The 7,685-nt window shown below is 36.2% G+C and overlaps 1 non-coding gene across 1 annotated transcript; it reads left to right on the forward strand.

Annotated features, from left to right (window-relative positions):
- The first annotated feature begins 7,587 nt into the window (after positions 1-7,587).
- Positions 7,588-7,660, forward strand: TRNAR-UCU (transfer RNA arginine (anticodon UCU)). The gene has a single exon. It is a non-coding gene; the product is annotated as a tRNA-Arg (tRNA).
- The last annotated feature ends 25 nt before the right edge of the window (positions 7,661-7,685 follow it).

Here is a 7,685-nt window from a genome sequence, read left to right on the forward strand (position 1 = left end):
CACAAATCTAATTAAATATTATTATGTGAATTAAAAATATTTAAATAATTTATTTATTATTTTTATATAAAGGGTTTTTATCACAAGTAGTCCATAAAACTAACCCATCTCATCAAGATGGTCCCTGAAATTCAAAATCGATCAATGTAGTCGCTGAAAAATGACATTACGAATCAATGTGGTTTTTCCGTTACAATTCTATCAAAAATTATGTTATGTATTGATGTGGCACATAAGTGGGTCCCACAAGTCTAATTAAAGGTGGAAAAAAAGGAAACATAAGTTGGATGTCGTGAAGAACAAAGCAAGAAGCCTCCGCGACTGCCCATAACCCACCAAATCGAGTTGAGGGATTTTTTTTTCTGTAGAACTTGTCACCTATTTCCAATTTTCACAACGATCCAGTTGGGGACTTCAGTTTTAAAATCCTAACACAATCTTTTATGGAAAAATTCTTTAATTTCAGAGGAAGAATATAGCTCTTTTTTTTTATTGTGAAATTATTAATAAGGAAGAGCAAGGCTCTACTTTTTCTTGTGTGAAACCTAATCAGATCACAGCCCCTCCCTAATGGGTCATTCCCTAACCTGTCGCTCCAAACCCACTCTCACGGATCTCACCCTCTTCCGCTTTGATGCAAGCCCCATACCTCAACCTTGATTACGTGTTTAATTTTGTCCGACGGTAGTGATATTTAGGATTCGATTCTAGTGATAATAGATGAGAGAGAGAAATGAGTTACATGAACGATGAGCTGGGTTGGGGTGCTGGGTTCAGATCTCTGACATTCATCTTTTTTTTTTTTGGTTAGTTTTGATTTATATAAGCGTTTTATCACAAATGGTCCCTGAAATTGACTCATCCCATCAAGTGGTCCCTGAAATTGAAAATCAATCAATGTAGTTCTTGAAAATAAGTGTCCCACATCAATGTGGTCTTTCCGTCACAATTCCGTCAAAAATTCTGTTATGTGCTGATGTGACACATAACTAGGTCCCACAAGTCTAATTAAATATTATTATGTGAATTAAAATTATTTAAATAATAATTTATTTATTATTTTTTATATAAGGGTAATATTTAAATAATAATTTATTTATTATTTTTATATAAGAGTTTTTTTTATCACAAATGCTTCCTAAAATTGATCTATCACATCAAGATGGTCCTTGAAATTCTAAATCGATCGATGTAGTCCCTGAAAATGGACATTGCAAATCAATGTGGTCATTTTGTCACAATTTTGTCAAAAATTCTGTTATGTACTGATCTGGCACATAAGTGGGTCCCACAAGTCTAATTAAATATTATAAAGTTGGAAAAAAAAAGGAAAACAGAAGTTGGTTGTCATGAAGAACAAAGTAAGAAGCCTCTACGGTTGCCCAGAACCCACCAAATTGAGTTGAGGGATTTTTTCTGTAGAACTTGTCACTTGTTTCCAATTTTCACAACATCCAGTTGGGAACTTCAGGTTTAAAATCCTAACACAATCTTTGATGGAAAAATTCTTTAATTTCAGAAGAAGACCATAACTCTATATTTTTATTGTGAAATTACTAAGAAGGAAGAGCAGAGCTCTAGTTTTTCTTTTATGAAACCCTAATCAGATCACTGCCCCTCCCTAATGGGTCATTCCCCAACCCGTCGCTCCAAATCCACTTTCACGGATGTCACCCTCTTCCCCTTTGATGCAAGCCCCACACCGCAACCTTGATTACTTGTTTAATTTTGTTCGATGGTAGTGATATTTGGGATTCGATTCCGGTGAGAATAGATGAGAGAGAGAAATGAGTCGCATGAGTGGCAAGGTGGGTTGGAGTGCTGGGTTCAGATCTCTGACATTCATCTTTTTTTTATGTTTTATGTTTTTGCTTGCTCTAGAAGCGGGCATGTGGTGCAGGCTTGATGCAACGGGGTGGGATGGGGATTAGAAGATGAATCTTCTTTGTTTTTATTTGTTATTTTATCAGTTTAGATTTATATAAAGGTCTTTATCACAAATTGGTCCTTGAAATTGTCTCATCCCATCAAGTGGTCATTGAAATTGAAAATCAATCAATGTAGTCCTTGAAAATGGATGTTCAAAATCAATGTAGTCATTCTGTCACAATTCCATCAAAAATTTTGTTATGTACTGAAGTGGAACATAACTGAATCCCATAAGTCTAATTAAATATTATTATGTGAATTAAAAGTATTTAAATAATAATTTATTTATTATTTTTATATAAATCAAAACTAATAAAAAATAAAAATAAACAAAGAAGATTCATCTTCTTCTAATCCCCATCCCACCCCGTCGCATCAAGCTTGCACCACCATGGCCGCTTCCAGAGCAAGCAAAAACAGAAAAAAAAAAAGAAGGATGAATGTCAGAGATCTGAACCCAGCACCCTAACCCAACTCACTGCTCATGCGACTCATTTATCTCTCTTTCATCTATTTTCGCCGGAATCGAAACCCAAATTAAGATCACTACCGTCAGTCAAAATTAAACAAGTAATCAACGTTGGGGTAGGGGGCTTGCATCAAAGGGGAACAGGGTGAGATCCGTGAGAGTAGGTTTGGAGCGATGGGTTGGGGAAGGACCCATTAGGGAGGGGCAGTGATCTGATTAGGGCTTCACCGAAAAAAAAAAAAAAAAAAAAAAACAACAACAACAACAACTACTACTAGAGCTCTGTTCTTCCTTCTTAGTAATTTCACAATAAACAAATATAGCTATATTCTTCCTCTAAAATTAAAGATTTTTTCCATCAAAAATTGTGTTAGGATTTTAAAACTGAAGTCCCAACTGGATCGTTGTGAAAATTGGAAACAACTGACAAGTTCTATAGACAAAATCCCTCAACTCGATTTGGTGGGTTCTGGGCAGCTGTAGAGGCTTCTTGTTTTGTTCTTCACGACAACCAACTTTTTTTTTTTCCACATCATAATATTTAATTAAACTTGTGGGATCCTCTTATGTGTCACATCAACATATAATAGAATTTTTGACATAATTGTGACGGAAGGACCACATTGATTTGCGACGTTCATTTTCAGGAACTACATTGATCGCTTTTTGAATTTCAGGACCATCTTGATGGGATTGATCAATTTCAAAGATGACTTGTGATAAAAACCCATAAAAATATATCATTGATTAGATCCAAAACAAAAATATATCATTGATATATGGCTTAATAGTAGATTTTTTTATCCATTTTTGGCTAAATTATTTTTAGCCAGAAATTTGAAAAGTTCGGAATACAGTATAATTGGTAGAGATGGTGCCACAACTTTTGACACGTTTTGAGCATGCAAAGCAGCATGCAACCAGCACGCAAGCACACCTATCCTGTTAAATTATTCGTCCAATGCTCAATGACACGTTTAGGCTAATTAATTTATCAATTATGTTTTAATGTATATCAATATTTTTAAGGGAACTTTAATGAAAAGCTCTCGATATTGTTCACGTTAACGAAAAACCATATTTTTACACTAAAAAGTCAATCATGGTACTATTCACTTTACCCTTTATTTTGTCCTTATCGTTAAAACTAAAAGTTTTCAAACCCTTTTCATTAGTTATCCTTATTTTTAACTGTTAAATTATTCGTCCAATGCTCAATGACTAGATGTACAATCAAAATTTCAGTGTATAGCATATATAGAAATAAGGGTAAAAGACTGTTTACTACCCTCATGTTTTGTGGTTTTCAACATTTAGTACATCAAGTTTTTTTCATCTCAAATTCATATCTAAAGTGTAAATTTTAGGACAGTCTCATACATCCGTTAGTCAAACTGTTAAATCTGCCGTTAATTGTGACGTGGCGCCATAATTGGGCGCCACGTGTCATCCACGTTTTTTTTTTCTTCTTTCTTCTTCTTTCTTCTTCTTCCTTCTTCTTCCTTCTTCTGCAACTTTTTTTTTCTTCCTCCTTCTCCTTCTTCCTTTCCCTTCTTCTCCTTCTTCCTTCTGCTTCCTTCTCCTTCTCCTTCTCCTTCTTCTTCCTCCGAATCTGGGGAATTTTTTTTTCTTTTTTCTTTTTTCTTCTTTTTCCTCCATCTTCCTCTTTCTTCTTCTTCTTCTTCCTCCGACTGCAACTTTTTTTTTTTCTTTTTCTTCCTCCTTCTCCTTCTTCCTTCCTCCTTCTTCCTTCCCCTTCTTCTCCTTCTTCCTCATTCTTCCTTCTTCTTCTTCCTCCGAATCTGGGGAAGATGAAGGTTTTTTTTTTTTCTTCCTCCTTCTTCTCCTTCTTCTCCTTCTTCCTTCCTCCTTCCTCCTTCCCCTTCTTCTTCTTCCTTCTTCTTCCTTCTTCTTCCTCCGAATCTAGGGAAGATGAAGGTTTTTTTTTTTCTTTTCTTCTTTCTTCTTTCTTCTTCTTCCTCTTCCTTCCTCCTTCTTCTTCCTTCTTCTTCTTCCTTCTTCTTCTTCTTCCTCCGACTGCAACTTCTTTTTTTCTTCCTCCTTCTTCTTCCTCCTTCTTCTTCTCCTTCTTCCTTCCTCCTTCTTCTTCCTTCTTCTTCCTCCGAATCTAGGGAAGATGAAGGTTTTTTTTTTTCTTCTCCTTCTTCCTTCCCCTTCTTCTCCTTCTTCCTTCTTCCTTCTTCTTCATCTTCCTCAAAACAAAAAAAAAACCTTCATCTTCCCCAAATTTGAGGAAGAAGAAGAAGAAGAGGGAAGAAAAAGGAAGAAGGAGAAGAAGGGGAAGGAAGAAGGAGGAAGAAAGAAGGAGAAGAAGGAGGAAGAAAAAAAAAAAAGGTTGCGGTCGGAGGAAGAAGAAGAAGAAAAATAAATAAAAAATAAAAACTACCCCAGATTCGGAGGAAGAAGAAGAATAAGGAGAAGGAGAAGGAAGAAGAAGGAAGAAGGAGAAGAAGGGGAAGGAAGAAGGAGGAAGGAGGAAGGAAGAAGGAGAAGGAGGAAGAAAAAAAAATTGCAGAAGAAAAGAAAAAAAAACGTGGATAACACGTGGCGCCCAGTTATGGTGCCACGTCACAATTAACGGCAAATTTAACAGTTTGACTAACGGATATATGAGACTGTCCCAAAATTTACACTTTAAGTATGAATCTGAGACGAAAAAAACTTGATGTACTAAATGTTGAAAACCACAAAACATGAGGGTAGTAAACAGTTTTTTACCGTAGAAATAATATGGTAGCTAGCAAGAATTTTGAATTCAAATGTATCACATAAGAATTAATACTTCAACTTTTCTTTTATTTTCTTTGACATAAGAGATTTATTTAGAATCTGTGTACTCATCACACTTACAATCGATTTCTTGGAGTGTGGGATGAAAAAATGTTAACAAATGAAATTAGACTACTATCTTATAAGCACTATAAAATAAATAAATAAATAAAAAGTAACATCGTATAGTAATAATTTACAAATTAATAATTAAGATTTTTATCACCTAAACGGTGACAGAATCAGGATTTGAACCTAGGAGAGTCTCAATATTAAAGCCTTAAGTTTTCTAAATACTCCCATAGCAAACATGAAGGAGTAAATTGATTGAATTAAAACATAAAAGACCAAAATTATTAATCTCCAACATATTGTCAATTGGATTTATTAGGGAACCTCAACTTCTTCATGGTATCAGAGCAGGTGTTCCACGTGTGAAGCCCAACTACGACATGTGCTTCACGTCACCCGATTTGTGTTGTCCACGTGTTTGGCTTAAAAATTCACCGCATATGAGGTGACATGTTAAGAATGAATATCATATTGATGGGAGAAGAGACCTTGCATGTGCTTATAAAGAGTTGGCATACTTTCCATATTGTCAATTGATATCTACCCCTATCAACAGGACCATGATTTGGATAATACCCAAGTGATGCTTTTCTATCATAAGAGTATTCACAGGTTTACACCCTAACATACCAATCTCTTTCAACTTATTTTCATTGAGATAGGAAAATACTTTTAGTTGAATGGGCGACCTCAACTCCAAGAAAATACTTCAAGTCTCCCAAATCTTTCATCTTAAATTCGGATGCAAGATTTAAATGTAACTTCTGGATTTCTTTAGAATCATCCCTTGTAATAATCATATCATCCATAAAAATAATTAAAGTAGTCAATTTGCCAAGCCTATGCTTCAGAAACAAAGTGTGATATGAATGTCTCTAGGGATACCCATATTTCTTCATTGCTTAAGTAAACTTGTCAAACCAAGAATGGGGCAGTTGCTTAAGTTCATAAAGAGACTTATGCAATCTGCACACTTCTATATTACCACTAGCACCATAACCTAGTTGAAGGACAATATACACTTCCTCCTCCAAGCTACGATGAAGGAATGCATTCTTCACATCAACTATCTAAGAAGCCAATCCATATTTGCAGCTAAGGAAATAAAAACACGTACAATATTCATCTTTGGTACCAGAGAAAAGGTTTTTTTGATAACTTTGAGTGTACCCCTTAGTCACTAACCTTACTTTGTACCTGTCCACTAATCCATCAGCCTTGTAGTTGATTGTAAACACCCAACGACAACCAACATGTTTCTTCCCTTTTTGGTAATTACATTATCTCCAAGTTTAATTTTTCTTCAAAGCTGAAATATCTTCATCCGGTCTCGTAGGGCTTCTTTTACCTGAGTTGGAGTTTTGATTGATTCCATATAATCGACCAATGCCTTCCAGTCTGGTGAACAGTGCTCACATGATACACACTTAGCAATCAGATACTTGACCTTCCATTCCAGAGAAAACCAGTCAGGTGGCACACCACGATTTTGTCTTGTTGGCAATTTATAAGTACTCACACCAATATCAGGATTAGTTGTATTATCATTTAAAATACTTACCTCTTGGATATTTAGAGAAGATGGAATAGACACTAAAGGATTAGAGAAAAGGGGTACTACAAAAATACTGGGCAATCTAGCACATTCCTGCTGAACTGGATTGTTCTGTTCAGTTGGAAGCTATCGAACTAGGTTGTACTGTTTGATGAACTCCTTCTGAACTGGGTTGTTTTATTCGGTTGGAAGTTGTCGAACTGTGTAGGTGGTAATTAACAAGTTGGGGATAATATCCATGTTGTTGGAAGTGGGCTTTGACCCATCTTTCTGATAATTTGACATGGTATTAGAGCTAGGGAGCTGGTCCATACTACCATGTGAAGGGCGTGTCCCCTTGTCCCCACACAATGATGTTAGGTCCCTTGGCCCCGCGTGTTGGGTGAGTCCATTGACCCTGCGTACTGGGTGAGTCTCCTTGGCTCCACGTGGTTTTCAATTTGTGGATCTCTCACGTGTGACCCACTAATTGGGTCTTACGTGAGCGAGGTTTTGAAATATCAACATTAGTTGTCTCTTTGAGAGCAGAAGAGTTTAAATGTCATAACACCACTCCAACCAACACCGACGCCGTTTGTGATAAAAACCCCATACATGTCGAATTGTGCAGGTGATAACTAACAAGTTAAGGACAATATTGATGTTGTTGGAAGTGGACCCTTGGCCCTTCTCTTTGGTAGTTTGACAAAAAATAATAAGTTGTTAGATTAAACCAGGAAAAGAGGTCCATTTCTTTTAAGTCGACTAATTTTATCATCGTGTACAACAAGAAGCGCCCATGGCCTAATGGATAAGGCGTCTGACTTCTAATCAGGCGATTGTGGGTTCGAGTCCCACTGGGCGTGCGTGCATTCTCCACTATTGTTATTT

The sequence above is a fragment of the Malus sylvestris genome, chromosome 7 (genome assembly GCF_916048215.2).
Source record: "Malus sylvestris chromosome 7, drMalSylv7.2, whole genome shotgun sequence".
NCBI classification, from domain to species: domain Eukaryota; kingdom Viridiplantae; phylum Streptophyta; class Magnoliopsida; order Rosales; family Rosaceae; genus Malus; species Malus sylvestris.